This window comes from Rhinolophus hipposideros, assembly GCF_964194185.1.
Source record: "Rhinolophus hipposideros genome assembly, chromosome: 2".
NCBI lineage: Eukaryota > Metazoa > Chordata > Mammalia > Chiroptera > Rhinolophidae > Rhinolophus > Rhinolophus hipposideros.
In genome coordinates, this window is record NC_138048.1 from 76089098 (window position 1) to 76105982 (window position 16885).

Genomic DNA, 16885 nt, shown 5'->3' on the forward strand with positions numbered 1-16885 from the left:
TACAGACCATACATTTTGACAATTCTATCTTCATATTTTTTATTTAATATGGGTGTATTATTTTTCTATTGCTGTGCAACAAATTACAACAAACTCAGTGCTGAAAATAAAACATTCATTCTCACAGTTCTATAGGTCAGAAGTTTTGGCATGGTATGGCTAGTTTTCACATCAGGGCCTCAGAAAGCTAAAATCAAGGTGTCAGCCAGATGTGTTCTCATCAGTTGCTATTCTCATCAGTAGGACTTTTTGCCAAGCTCACATGGCTGTGATAATCCAGTGCCTTATGGCTGTCAGCCAGTTACTTTCAGTTCCTAGAGAATGCCTGCATCTTTGCATGTGGCTCCATTTCAGAGCCAACAACAGAGAACCTGTCTTGCATCAAATTCCTTTCATATTTCAAGTCTCTGACTTCTAGACTCAGATTTAAAGAATTCATGTGATTTAATTCAACTGTGCATGTGCCATAACCTAATCATAGGAACGAAATCCAGCATATAGTGTGTGTATATCAGAAAGTGGGATTTGGAGGGCCATCCTAGAATTTTGCCTACCATAATAGGGTTATCAATAAAAAATATTTTAATCATTAAAAGATCAAAATATATATAAAAATAGCCCAGGTTGTATTATTTTTATTGTATTCTTTTGATGTTTGTGGGCTATCCCTTCTATGGTTCTCTTCTTATAGGACTCCCTTCCCCATTTTTTACTTCTCTGGAGGCTTCAACTCTACAGTTTGTCTTCTTAATCCATAAGTTTGGCTGCCTGTTTCAGTTCTATCTTTCACAACTAGCTGGAAAATAGCCCCAGGGGAAAAACTGTATACATCTGGATCTCATCCAGATGTTTCCATCTTTGAAAGATTGAATCACTTTAGTTTCTGTCAGCTTTTGTTAACTCTCCAGTTTAAAAGATACACTTCCCTATATTATAGTTATTATGACATGTAGTGCAATATAGGGTGCTCTGCTATTATCAGAAGGTGGAATTTGTGGCATTTTTATTAATTATATAGTTCTCTACTTCCTTGAGCCTCTAAAAAGTAGAAGCTGCATTTTAAAATAAATAATATTATCTATTTTCTTCTAAAAAAATAAACTCTTATATTAGAACTATAGCTGAGATATTTTGCACCAAATGCAAGGACCATCAAAATAATTCTTATTTTCTTGTTTTGCTGTGGTTTTGATCAGTGGTGAACCATTTCTCAGGGGTTTGTTGGTCAAATAATTATGGGTGACATAGAGAGATATAAGGAATTAATGCCTTTTCACATCTTTGACAAGCAAGAGACTTGATTTCTATGTTTTAAGTCTTGTTACACAGAATCCTTGAATTCTGCACAGGTTCATTGGGAGCTGCACATCTATTCGATCAAGTTCACTGGAGATGTATTTAACTCTTTTTAAAACAGTAAATAAGTATACAACAATTTTATTATATATATATAATAAATATATATATAATTTTAACACATGAAAACCAAAAACATTAAATCCTTCTAATAGATAAATTTGTTTTTTCTTTAGAATTCAGAATAAAGATTATCTTATGTTCAACACTGTTTAGCTGAACTTTCATATGGTGAGATTTTAACCATACTGTTATCATATAAAACTGTTGATCTAGGTGAATTATTTTTTTTTGATACTATAAAAACCAACACAATATAAAAATAAATTTGTTATCACAAGAGATATTATGTAACAACTCTTAAGCATAATCCCCAATTTATATTTCTTTTAATCAAAAATTTTAAACACTTACCTGATTTTTCTTAAGCAAATAAGAATGCACATAAGGAAATTACACTAATAAAATACACGTATCATCCATTTTATTCATTAGATTTTACTTGAAGAATGGGATTCTCTGAACAAAATATCATGATAGAAACTTCAAGTTTATCTTAACACATCAAAAATTTATCCCTCTTATGGTTTAGAGGCATTTATTTCACCCCCTTTTTGATAGGTTGAAGAACCAGTGGAACATATGCCATTGTGTGGTAATCCCTGTTATGAACTCCAAGAAATCAATGTTCTTCACCCATCTTCAACCAGTCAATAAGAATATCCCTTCTATTTTTGGAATGCATTTCAAATGTAAGGCCCTTATCTAATTCTATCTGCTATTGACTTAATTTATATTTTAAATAAAAAGACTACAATAGCCCACTTACTATTACCAATATCTGACATCAGTCTTACCCTCTCATCCCTATAATTTCTTGTAAAGCATTTTTAAATGGTCCCCATATAAATCTTTTAAAAATTAAAACTGGTTAAGTCATTCCTCTTATTAACTCTTAGGCCTATGTCTCTCGCACATTTATCCTAGTAAAATTCCTAACATGTAATCAGCCCTCAGTGAACATAAGTCACTGAAACATCTTAGCACTCACTCACTGTATATACAGATGACCCTTCATCAACAACCTGCCTCTTTAGCCTTACCATCAACACCATCTCCCATACTCTTGGATCCACGACTACTTATAGTTTTCTACACATAATATAACATATTTTAGGAATACTTCTGATTATTAACTTTGTCACCATGAACAACAATAACATTGTTTTAGACACACTTTAGACTACTTATGTTAAATACAATTTAAATTGATTCATTAAATCATTTGTTACCTAGTTGAAAAAGCACTCTGTTAAAATAAATTGCATAAAGTAATTATTACTACCTTTTTAAAATAGACTATTTTTTTTCTAAGCTTTGACGTTTAACATTTTAAAATTCTAATTTGAATGTGAATGTTTAGGGATTTAGTTGAAAAATACAGTGCCTTTTGGGTACTATACTTTCAAATCTTTTTTAAATTAAATTAATTGGGGTGACATTGGTTAATAAAATTACATAGGTTGCAAGTGTATAGTTCTATAATACATCTGTATATCGCTTGTGTGTTCACCACCCAGAATCAAATCTCCTTCCATCACCATATATTTGACCCCCTTTACATTTTTTTACCATCCACACCCCTTACCCTCTGGTAACCCCTAAACTGTTGTCTGTATCTATGCGTTTTTATCTGTTTATTTGTCTTGTTTGTTTGTTGCTTTCACATTTATATCCCATATATAAGTGAAATCAGATGGTTCTCGACTTTCTCTGTCTGAATTATTTCACTTAGCATGATAATCTCAATATCTTTCCATGTTGTCAAACTTTAATTATCTACATTCATGTCATTTTTTTTTTCTAATAAATATTTGGACTTTGAGAAAAAGAAAATATTATATGTATTTGATTCACATTTACATTATTGGTCAAAAAATGTATTGAATGTATGATATCAGGCATCATAAGTTAATAGACAAGGCACTTAAATTTTTTTCTTTACCTTCAGAAAAGTTAAAATTAAACTAGACTGTCTGAGAAGACATTATTAAAAAAATAGGTAATACTTTATTTTTCTATGAGGGATATAACTTTAGAAAGAGATCAAATAAAGGATTACTTGACTGAGGTAAGTTTTGAATTCTAGTGATGGATCACAGGCATCAAAATGGTAAAAAAAAAAAAAAAAGAGAATGTCAATTTTTTTCATGATATCATTTTATACTGTGGAAGTTAGCATGAGATAGATCTCATGTAGTCTCTATCTTATCAAATAAGTTGAAAATAATTCTTAACAGACAGCTTACAGCAGCCCAAGGCATATCCTCTCATCAACTAGAAGCAAATGAAAACAGAATGAGTTCTGGGCTGTGAATAATGCCCAATTTGTCTGTTTTTCAAACATGTACTGATGGAAGTTTTCTTACACAACAAGACTTTTTTGTGTTTTTTGAAGTCATCACCAACTCCCTTCCCAAATAATACCAAAATATCAGTTTTATTTATTTGCAATTATCTTGAAACCATCTAGCTTTTTACCTCAGTCCATGGTCGTAACTTGTACCTCACTGAATTATTTCTATTGCATTTTAATTCTATATTAACTTTTATGATTTTTATTTTATGGGGACTAGGAGGTAGAAATATGGGAAGAAAGAGCTTGGAGAAAAGCCTAGACACACCTCCACTAAAATAAAAAACTAAATTATTTCTTAATCAGAGACCTCCTTGGCCATTCCAGTTTAAATGATCACTCCAGAATTAGACAACTTTCTTAACTTTCAGGATTACATTTTAAAATTTATGACAGAGTTTCCATCCAGAAATCACGAGGATGAAGAAGTTTTAAGTCACATTTTCTTTATAAAGAAATATTAGTTAACATATTTTTTTAATGTGGTGTAGATATCTTGAATGATCATGCTAATGAAAATAAATAAATATTGGGTAAAACAGAAAAAGACATTGCTGAGCTAATATGGTAGTAGGGTTCTGCAGAGACCTATTGGATGGGAAAGTTAAGTAAATGAATAAAAATAAGGAAAATGAGTTCTAAAATCTACCTCTGTCCTGAAAGCTTTTTCCTTTTTCTGAGATTCTCTTCATATTTCTGAACTTAAAGTTTCACTTCTGATGTTTGTTTGTTTTAGTGGTTAAAACCACATAAATTTATTATATTATGGTTCTGAAGGTCAGAAGTCGTGCATGAGTCCTAGGGGGCTAAAATCAAGTTTTGGTATGGCTGGTTCATTCTGGAAGCTCTCTGTTCTTGAGATTCACTTTAATGGCTCCATGGGGCACAGGTGATAAAGCCTACAGTCCACCCAAGGGGAAGTATAGTACAGAAGTACCTCGGTTTTTGAACGTCTCTGTTGATTAACATTTCGGTTTACGAACACCATAAACCCATAAGTATACGCTTCAGTTTTTGAACATGCTTCTAAAGTGGAACATGTCATGCGGCTTCCACTGAGTGCAAGATCCTGAGGCCTAGCTGTCGGCTGTTTTCAAACGTTTCAGAACTCAAACGGTCTTCTGGAACAGATTACATTTGAAAACCAAGGTACCACTGTATAAGGCTCCTGCATAAAGCTGTGGCCCTCATCATTTACGTATTTGATGTGAGGCAGAGGTTGCTGAATAAGTAATAATATCACCCATTATAAGTTAAACACAATCTGGCCCACCTAGAGATTTTTGTTCTGAATTCATACTACTTATAGTGTTAAAAAAAATGACTGAGAGAATTTATTATAAGGTGAATTTTCTTTATACACTTTGGAAACAAATCAAGAAAGTTGAAATTACCTCTAGGTGATCTGCAGAAATCTTTTCTGGAGGAATTCTTTAATATAGATCTTCTATGTTTTCCATGTTTAAAGGTCTAAAGAACAGTAGTCAAAAATTCAGATCACACGAAAGAGGGAAAAATGAAAGCCAGAAGAAAGAATAGAAAATAGACTCAAACTTGGCACTATCAGGCACAAGATATAAGATAATTTAAAGATATAACATAGACGTTAAGTTTAAAGAAATAAAAAGAAAAGCTTAAAATGTAATGAAGAAACAAAAAAATCATATATGATAATGAAGTAGATTTAAGGAAGATTGAATGGCAAATCTAGGAATAAAAACATAATTAAAATTTGACACTAAAATTAAAAGATTAATTACTAGATTATATACAGTGGAACAGAAAAATAGTGTTCTGAGATATCATTATCTCTCTCTCTAAATATATATATAAAGAATACTCAAATTATTAAAGAATATTGTTAAAGGATGTTAAATATTTACTGAAGAATAATTCAAATATTCTTAATAAAGTACAGAACTAAGAAAAATGAGGAAATATGGAATTTAGGAAAGGATTTACCAAACTTTCTAGCAGGAGAAAATAAAAAGACTTAGAATGCTTTAAGACTGGAAGAGATAATGGCCATCAGTTTCCCAGAATTAGAGAAAGTCATCAATCCCTAGACCTTGGAAACTCAATGGGTTCCCAGCAGAGTAAATAAATATAACTCACACTTATGTACTTGTTATTACAACCTTAAAATATTAAAACAAAACAAAAAGAACTAAAGAAAGAAAAAGATAATACATATGTGAGAGCGACATAGAGATCTCCAAGGAAGAGCAATTAGATTGACAACCAACTTCTTAACAGTAAAAATGGAGCTCTGAGAATTTAGAATAACATCTATCATGTTTTCAGAGAATACAGAGTATAATTCTGTATGTAGAAGCAATGCATAAAAGGAAGGCAGGTGAAAGTACAATTTTAGAAAACAAAAACAGAGTTTACCAACTCTTTATGTACTTATCTAAAGATTTCAGTCTTAAGAAAAATTTTCCCAAACTTAAGATCACATATGCAAAAGAATGTGAAAGATATTTTAAGAAACATTAACTGAAGCAAGCATTAACTGTAAAATGCTTTCATAATGTTAAATTTACATAACTAATACTTCTGTGTTAATTTTACAGGCATGGTTTTGAGCACTTTATACATATTAGTAAAGTTGAACCATGCTATCAATCTTTTCAGAAATGTGTTATTATTATCCATGTTACAAATAAGAAATGGAGAAGTTAATAAATGGTAGAGTGTCACACATTGAATATGCTGCAAGACCAGGGTTTGAACATAGCCCTCTGTCTCCAGCATCTGCATTCTTGAACACTATACTTGTGGTTTCTCTAATTTATGAAGAAAACAACAACAAACAAAAAGAAAACAAATAATAATTAAAGTCTTGACTGCAATAGGCACAACTGAAATACTATCTTTATATTCAGATCTATGTAATCCCATTGGAATTATTTAAAGAAGCAAAGACATTACTGTTTAATTTTCATAATCTCTATAAATTCAAAACCATCACACAGAACCATAGCATGGCCCACAACTTATTGTCAAATATCATCAACAGTGGTTCTCAAATCTCTCTAGAAGCTTATTCCAGATGAAGAACAATAGGCATGGTCATTCAAAATTTTAAAAAATCATATGTATAATATTCCACTTAAAATCAAGCCAGGTATTTGTATGGATGTCTCAACTGATTATATATCCAGTTGGAAAAACCATTTACTGAGTCCCTGATTACGTACAGATATCATGCCTCCAACAAAATTAAAATAAATGCCCATTATTCCTTTTTCACAAGCAAAGAGATAGAACCAGCAATAGTTGGTGTTTTTGTTTGTTTTTTGTTTATGTGTTTTTTGTTGGCTTGAGAGTGCATGGTTTACCCGTAGGAAGATAAAATTTTGATTCTAGCTCTTTAGAAACGACCAATCAGTTCTATGAATTTGCTTTTGTACCACGAGCTGCATTGGTGTCCAGCTTAATTCAAGATAAATTTTAGGGAGAAAGATACTATGCCTGGAGGGTTATTCCATTTTTCAATTGAAAAGATGAAATCTATTTTGACATTTACAAAACAAAGTAAATATCCATTAATCACATAAAAACTGGAAGTGAAATACCAAAGACTGATGAAGCTTGTTTTCACTTTTTGTGAAAAAGTTCCTTAATTTACTGATGCCTAGTTCTGATAGCCCTTTCACTTTTCTTAAAATGTAAATGACTTCCATGGGTATGCTGTGGTTTTCAACAAGCAAATAACTGATATACATGACCTAAATGATCTCTTTGTTTTCCTTTATCAACATCTCACTTACTATTATTTAAATTATTAAAAGATGCTAATAGTTTGTCAGTCAGTCAATTCTCTCTGATCAACAGTATTACAAAAATATGGATCTTTAATTTGTTCAATATATAGGTATGAGTGTGTGTGTGTGTGTGTGTGTGTGTGTGTGTGTTTGGTTTAAATCTGGCCATTTTATAGTGAGTTGCATGAATCATAAACCTTCATATTTTGTAGTACTCTGCCTTTGCTCCAGCTAGTCTACAGTCCATTTGCTAATTGGCATGAACTTTCGGCTTTATAAAAGATACCAGCTATGTTCAGCAATAAAATAGATATGATATTTGTATCAGAGAAGAAAGACTGTAGTTGAAGTGACAAGAGTTACTGAGAAGAAAAGGGAACCCAACAGACTAGAGCCCAGGAAATGAAAATGTTGTTAGATCACAGTTAAGATGATCAGAGTTATCCCAATACATGGTTTGATAGATAGAGGCAATTGTTACATGCAGAGAGGACATAGCCATGCTAAGGGAAGGAAGGTTTCAGGGAAGAAGAACAAAATCAAAGAATTATGTTCCTGCAACCCAGATATAGCTGGTGGAGATTCTGTGTTATTTAAGAAACCATAATAAAGGCGTTGAATTCCAGTGTTCTGAGTTCTTGTTCTGAAATCCCTTGGAATTCAGAGGTTTCTTCCTACGGAGGTGGCAGGGATATCTTTGGGAAGAAGGGTTTCCACTCATTAGTGACATGTAGTTCCAAATTCAAAAGTCCAAAGTGACAAATCAAAGTATCTTCTTGAGTGCTGAGGGTATTCTTGGTCTTGGGACAGAGTACATGTGTTGGGAATGTATCAGGAAAGACATCAAGTGTAAAGATCTGGAAATACTAACAAATTTTCCTTCTGGGATTTGTGAGTGTGATTCTGTGATTACATTGTCATTAACCTCACCAAGTTTAATTGACCTTACAATGCCATTTTCTGAGCATGCTTACTCTCAAACAGAATGACTACTGAGTTATTTCCATAGAGTTAGAATCTACACTATTGTTTTGTAGTCTGTTGTATTGTATTGCATTGTTTCAAAGAAATATAAATACTTCAGTATAAAGACTTAAAAAATTAAATCAGAGTTTGAGGTGACATAACATTTGTCAAGGGATCACTTAAACAGGCTCATATTTGAGAGACTAGGGGAAAGGACATACAGGCTGCCTTTTCATTTTCCTTCGTTCAAATTCTATCATATCAAGTTGGATCATCACAAAGCAAAGTAAATGGCCTGTGTTATCTCTGCCCCCCCACAGTTATGCCTTCACTGAATTATGACTTATTGTTGTGCCCTCAGTTTGAATAACTGGGCCAAAGCTGCCTGAACCTGATTAGGTTGTCCTCTCCCACAGGTATTAAAATAGCAGGTGGGGCCTGAGGCTTGTCCTCATGTAGAGAAAGTGCTGAGGTTTGGTGCTTGGTAGTTTTTTTGTTGTTGTTTATTTGTTTGTTTGTTTTTGTTTACTCAGGAATGCAACAGAAATCTGATCTGGCTTCTGTAAACAACATGAAAAATGTTAGTTCTTTATGTACGTGTGTGTCTTTGAAAACGGTTAAAAGCGTTCTCTTCCTTTTCATCATGATATTTAGTTATTAATACTAATACTAAAGGCAGTAATAATGAAATATTATGTTAATGATAGTATGACTTATTAGTGGTTACTTAGTAATTTTTTAAGTAAGGTGATAATCACAATTAATAATGGAAATTCTTCTGGGTTTGTGATATAAGATCCATTTTAGACCAAGTCCGTGGCTAAATGAGAAAAGATTCATCTGTGACTGGTACTCATTTTTGAAGAAAAGGGAGAAGGAATAAATTTTTCAGAGAACGAATTATTCAGTGAACATTTTCTGAAATCAGCATAAATATACTGATGGAAGAATTTCAGCTGAATTACTTCTCCACAAACATTAAAAATGAGAAAAGAGGGGGAAAGGAGGAAGGGAGAGTGTTCAGAAAGCAAAAAGAGGAATAGACATTGCTCTCATAATAGCTAGAAACAAATAGATCACCATAAAGCCAAAGCCAAAATGTTGATAACCGGATAAATTCTGATGATATGGAATTGGAATATATCAACATAGATATATAGAGCCTGACAAAACTAGAAGTGTTCTTATAACACACAGGTCTTGCTGAATTTTGTGCAAAAGACATATGGCAATGACCTTTATTTGAGGCTCTCTGTTAGACTATCATTTACAAACTGTGTTTCAAAATTTGGCACTTGTAAGAGTCATCTGGAGAAACATTTCTAGAAGTGCGTATGCTATTCCACTCCTGCTCCCCACACCATCCCCAGACAAAAATAGAGAAATAGATTTAGTACCTCTGGGGAAGGACTCTACTACTTGAATTTTAAATACTATATACTTAGATCATTCTGTTGAGGAAGGTTCATGCACTATGGTTTGAGAAATGCTAATTTTCATTTTATTGTAGTCAGGAATAGAGACGTATTTAAAAAATTTAAATTGTATTAAAAGAAAGCACAAATGGTATATTGTATGGAAATGGATTTGAAATACTATTTTAGATGGTTTTTGAGGCACCTTAATACAGTGTTTCAAGGAGCAGCGATTAGAACTAGAGGGAACTATATGTGGACCTTGTTTCTAGAACATTCTGGCTCTGTGATTCTGAGTGCATCACTTACACTCCTTGAGCTTAGTTACAGTTCATAAAATGGGAAGACTAATGCTCAATGCACGATATTGTTATGAGAATTGAAGGAGAAAATAAATTGAAAGCACTAAGCACAGTCCTTGGCACATTTTTAGTATATTTTCTTCTGTATACCTACCCTAATTATTCTATTTGACATTATCTCTAACTTGTAAATCACTTCAAATATTTTAATTAGGGGTTATAAATTACTGGAAGTATGTAAGAGAGTTATACAATATTTTTTCTTGAAATTTATTAAATGAGAACACAGGCACATTCAGTTTTAAAGTTAACAAAATTTATGATGTTGTTGAAATTATTTAAAATATAAGAATTCAGAAAATGCCTTATGCTGTCTATGATAAAGCCACAGAATCATATATTATAAAATTAGCAAAATTAAAGTACTTATAAAATAACTGGATTTTGAAAATATTCTTGGCAACATAAGGGTTTTGAAACAGTTGGATTTTCCTGGAAGAAAACAAAATGAAATGTAAAGCATGGTCCTAGTGGAAATAGGCCATTAAAGTGAAAAAACAATTACTGTGTATGGACAGAGAAAAACATGGTCATAAAGTGGTATTATATTTGGAGAAATTATGCTTCAAAGTCAGTATAATTATCAACTTTAAAAAAAAAGGGAACATGCAGATAAAATGTTGCTACATTTGGACATCATTAACACTTCAACTCACATGGACAGGACTCTACCAAGAAATTAATGTCTATTGGAATAGATTCCAAACATTTTGTCATATAAGCCGATTGCTCTAAGCTAACATGAAGAGTTTTGTTAATCTGGCATTAAGTGTGTCGTCTCCTCAGCATCCTGACAACTCTTTTACTCATTATTAGATTAATGTATCCATGGGCATTAGAGCACTAGCAGAACTCAGGAGTATTATTACACAGAATGACAGAATGGAAAATTTTACTGGGGGGAAATCTTAAAATCCTGTTATTGCTTTTAGCACAAATTTAACAAGAGTTTGCTTTCAATGTCTACGCAAAGTTTGGCTTCAACCTCTTGTCTCTTCAATAAGGATATTCTGAAGAAGAGGGAGATTGTCTTTCTCTCATCTGGCCAACTTGAAGATACGAAGAGGGCGCCCTTCTCCACTAAGGGCCATCATTAGCCCATAGGGTGACTTTATGGGGATGAGAGAGAGAAGACCCTTCCAAGCATATGGTGCCTTGTATGCCAACACTCAAGGTTTAGAGAGTATGGTACAAGCTAGAATACATTCTCATCTTTTCCCTTTGTTAGGATCCCCTTGCATGGAGGAGAGTTTGAATCTGCCCAGCCTAGGGACCCCTGTGGAGAGAGACATTCACCTGATTTGCCTGCTGAAGAGAACCTGAATAGATCTGGGTGCTGGTATTTCCTCAGGGTTTAGGGTAACCTCAGGGTAACCCAGGGCAAAGCAAGGTCACTATTGGGCCTGACTTTTCACAAGCTTCCCATTGCACAGCAACCAGTGCCCACAACTGCCTTGGCTGCGTATCTGGCACATTTTTGTGTTGGGAGATCAAAGCTATGGAATCTTGACAGTGGAAGGGCCATTTTTTAAGGATAAACATGTCCAAATCTCATTAATGTAGGCAGCTTTTAGTCAGGCAAAAGAACATAGGTTTCTGACTAGAAATTTGAGGTTCCATTCCAGTTCATCTATAACCTTTACTACTTGAGGTCACTTAACTTTTTTTGGTGTTTGTCTATGTTTAGTGTTAGTTTGCTGGTTAATGCTGACAAATTGGACAAAAATACTAGGTTATGAACGATGTCAATGGATTTTAGATAAATGTTTCAATATTAAGATTGAATTACCTAAGAGTTGGTCATCTGTGCTGGCCGAAGACCAAAAGGGCTGGCTTGTGTAATAAAAAGTTGACTCAGTAAATCTGGGATATTTGAAACCTGCACATTCCAAAGAAAGGGCAGGCCCTGGTCAGCTTCTGGGAGATAATCTCCAAACCTTTGTAATATGCTGCTTGAATAGAACATATTGGTAATTTGGGGTTTCTTGGGCCACTTCAGATAGTTTATGATAACAATGTGATTTATGAAGGGGGCCTGAGGCCAAGCTATATCAGTTTGGCCTCTGGAGGGGCTGGAGACAGAATGAAGTCAGAAAGGTGAATACTCCATGCCTACATGGCCAACCCTCTAATAAAAATGGTGGAGTTCAAGGCTCAGATGAACTTCCCTGTCTGGTAATACTTTATAGGTCTTGTTACACATTGTTGTTAGGAGAATGAAGTGCTGTCCATACAATTCCAATAGGAGTGGATAACTGGAAACGTGTGCCTACTCTCTCCTGGTCTTTGCCCTTTTACCTTTGCTGATTTTAATCTGTATGCTTTTTCTGTGATAAACCATAATCACGAATAGAACAGTTTTCCAGAGTTCTGTGTGGAAAGTCATTGAGTCTGACTGAGGTTGATCTTAGGAACCCCAGAACCAGTAATAAGGAATTTTCCATCTAGCTTGTAGTTGAATAAAAACAAATTGGATAAATAAATTGCCATTTTACATGGCAAAGAACAGAAATAGTGATTGCAGTTAGTACTATCAAGTACATAAACAAATATACAATCTGATAATTTTTGGTGGGAATAATTTTTTTTTCTTTTTAAAATAGACTTTATTGTTTATTTATTTATTTATAATATTTCAAATTTTATTTTTTAGAGCAGTTTTAGGTTTACAGAAATTTGAGTGGAAGGTACATAATTCCCATAGACCCTCAGAAACCACACGAACATAGCTTTCCATATTATCAACAATCCCCCACAAGAGTTCTACATTTGCTACAATTCATGAACCAACATTGACACATCATAATTACCCATAGTGTATAGTTTATATTATGATTCACTCTTGGACACTCTATAGTTTTGCACAAATATATAACAACATGTATCTATCATTATAGCAGTATACAGAGTATTGCCCTTAAAAATTCTCTGGGCTGTATCTCTTCAGCCTTCCCCTGTGCAAACCTCCAGCAATCACTAATCTCTTTACTATTTCCATAGATTTGCCTTTTCCATAATGTCATATAGTTGGAATTATATAATTGTTAGCCTTTTCAGATTGGCTTGTTTCACTTAGTAAGAAGCATTAGGATTCCACCATATCTTATCATGGGTTGATGACTCCTTTCTTTTTAATGCTGTGATTTAATTAGAGAATCTTACATTACCCTTCTAGCTTTAATTTTCTGAGATTCTGTAATCCTCACTACTAGAAGAATACATGACATTGCACTACACCTAAGTATATGTACAAGTAGCTGATCAAAGTTGTACTCCACATTGAAGAGGAGACCATTACTGTCCTCTGGCAGAATTGAGTCTTAAGTTACATGCAGAGTAGTGCAGTTTCTCTGGGGCTGAAGCTGTATAAACTGTTTGTAAGGTGTTAAACTAGGTGCTCTGTGCTGGCAACTCTTCTGCCATGTGAACCATAGGACAGGTCTTCAGAGAGAGAATAATAAAGCAAGTGACTAGAAAATAGCAGAGATGGAAGTTGGCAAAATAGTCTTGTCATTCAATTCCTTGTTTGAGTTCTTCCCAAGGCTTAGGTATACTTTTGTACTGGTGGTCTGTGAGATACTCCATTGCCTTTATAATTCATTACACTTTTTGCTTAGGCAGCTCCTATTTTGACACTTGTCACATGCATTCTAAAGAATCTTACCTAATATATATCTTCTCTTTCCTTTCCATTTCCACTTCCCTGTCTGGCCTGTAGGCAACTTTTCGTATTGAGTCAAGTTAAGAGAACAGAGTCATATGTTAATTTATGTCAAAATGCTGATGACAATGTAGCATACATTTCAGGAGTATCTGTCATTTGTAAAAAAGATGATTTTTCTTTTATCAAAAGAATGCATTTCTGGTGGTAAATTTTATGTACTGTTACACCTGGGACAGGACTTTACGCTGGTGGGGAGAGAGGTTTAGCCTCTCATTGAAACTGTGTAAATGATTTTGAGACCATATACAGGCTAAATTTAAAAGGTTGGTCAAATGAAATTTAAGGTTGCTCATTCTCTACAAGAATTGTTGGGTGTGGTCTCTCTTACTATTGCTCCAATAATTGAAAGAAGTAGGCATTCTAGATGTGAATGCTTTTGCATTGGGAAGAACAATGATCAAAATCTTACCAGCATTAAGAAGATAATAGCTGTATTTCATTAAACTAAGCTCATTAAAATGAAATTACACTGCTAGCCTTTAAGAGTTTTCTATAATTATAATTACGTTCTCATTTAAAACAGAGAATCATAATTCACAAGGAGATGTTATTGTCTATCCAAGTATTCTAAAATGTAAACAAATTTCCACTAGAATGCCCACACAGTAAAAAATAAATTGCCTTTATTATTTTGTGTGCTGATCAGTAGTTAATAAGATTTAATTAGAAAATTTAAAGCTGTTAACATAATATATGACACAAACACTCTAGATCAAATAAAAGAGTACTTTTACACATTATAAATTATTTCAGGTCTATTGAATGTAATTTTAGGTGTGATTATATTATAAAATTGATGTTACTAGATGTGTATACGTGCACTCATTAAAAAAATATATATGGGTCTTCCTTTCCCTCTGGCCATAACCATCAGGTAAGTCAAGATGTACTCCATAACTCCTGGGTACATCCAGAAGCTATGGAGGAAGAAGCCGTCTGATGTAATGCAGTTCCTTCTCAGGGTGCACTTCTGGCAGTACCACCAGCGCTCTGTGCTCCACAACCCCCTCCCTTTCCCCCACAACCTCGGCCCCCAGCCCAATAAAGCACACAGTCTGTGATCAAGGCCAAGCAAGGTTATGTCATGGACCAAATTTGTGTACACTGTGGTGGCAGCAAATGCCCAGTTCCTAACAGTGCAACCTATGGCAAGCCTGTCCATCACAGTGTTAACCAGCTAAAGTTTGCTCGAAGCCCTCAGTCTGTTGGCGAGGAGCGAGTTGGATGTCAACATCTCGCTCTGAGAGTCAACATGGGGCTCTGAGAGTCCTGCATTCTTACTAGGTTGGTGAAGATTCCACGTACAAATTCTTTGAGGTTATCCTCATTGATCCATTACATAAAGCTATCAGATGGAATCCTGATACCCAGTGGGTTACCAAACCAGTCCCCAAGCATAGGGAGATGTGAGGGCTGACATCTGCAGATCATAAGAGCAGTGGCCTTGGAAAGGGCCACAAGTTTCACCATACTATTGGTCATTCTCTCTATGCAGCTTGGAGAAGACGCAATACCCTCCAGCTCCTTTGTTACCAATAGTATGAGTAATGTTGGTAAAATTCTTACCTAATAAACAATTTAGGGCAGTCATATTTGATTAAAAGTATTCTTTAATTTGTCTATTAAAACTAGTTGTCTTCAGATTGTTTTCATGAAAGCATTGTCAAATTATGAAAGTTAAAGTGCAATAATGTTTGAAGACTAAATGATGGTGTATCTTGTTTCTCATAAGATAAATACTTTGGTCTTTGCTTTATCTTATTAGGGAGTTGATATGTCAGTGTTTAAAATGCTGTGTGGTTATAACATGTGTAAAATAAATTCTGTGAAAGGAATGCAGAACTAGCCATGCAGATTTGTTGGTGCATGTGATGAAACCTACAGCTTTTATTGGGGTAATGCAGTGCTCTGTTGGTTTACTCTCAAGGGGTTGTTTTTTGGAGTTTGGCAAGAACAAACATTGTAAATTGAATTTTGCTTGGAAATGTGAAGGATCCTAATCCATTCTCACAATCATGCAGAAAAATGAAAGTTGACTATGGGGTTCATATTTTAGATTTAACCCAACATTCTGTTTACATAACTGCTGGTTCTGAAAGGAGAACAGTTTAAAGGAATGCCACCATTATTAGTCAAATCAAACAATTGTGTTGCAAGGAGGTTCTCTTACAAATGAAATAAACCTTCATTAACCTACACATGGTTGGCTTGGTCTCCACAATACTAGCAAAGTTCACAGAAGGTGAGGCTCCTGGTTCAATCCCATGACTCTGTAGAATACTTAATTTCAGGCAAAGTAGTAATGGTAATTGCACTGGTGAATATTGAAACTGAAGGAAATTGAACATAAAGTAATTGAGAATTATTAGCATTAAGGTTGTAATGTTAATTTGTGATCATTATGAACCCTCTAGACACTTTAAGGGAAAAACTGGTTGGCTTTCTTTAGAAGCACTTCATTGACTTAGTTCAATCAGTCTTAAAAATTATCTTGGATCAATCTATATTATTCATTATTCCCATAAGGACACTGAGAAAAGTTACATAATTGGTGTTAATATGAATTCATGGTTTCCAATCTAACCTTATGCATTATCTCGGTATTTTTTTTCATCTCTACTCAAACTAGGCCTCAAAATCCTTACCTTCCACAAAATCTCCAAGCTGTCAGTTGTGCTCACCTTAATGTTAAAGCATAGACTAGGCTTCTGTTTCCCTGAGTGAATTAGAGTGTGTAGGAAATACAGAAGAGGGATTGCCCCAATTTCCAATTCTGGGTTTGCTGACATAAAGAGTAGTTAGTTTGATTCTAAAATCTAATTGCTGGTTTCCTTGAACAAATTTTTCTATTTTCTTTAGGGGTCTTAAAAGGCTCA

The 16885-nt window shown here is 34.1% G+C and overlaps 1 pseudogene across 1 annotated transcript; it reads left to right on the forward strand.

Annotated features, from left to right (window-relative positions):
• The first annotated feature begins 14893 nt into the window (after positions 1 to 14893).
• LOC308510169 (large ribosomal subunit protein eL15-like) lies at positions 14894 to 15548 on the forward strand (annotated as a pseudogene). Its single transcript has one exon. The product of its transcript is annotated as a large ribosomal subunit protein eL15-like (transcript).
• Positions 15549 to 16885: the final 1337 nt, after the last annotated feature.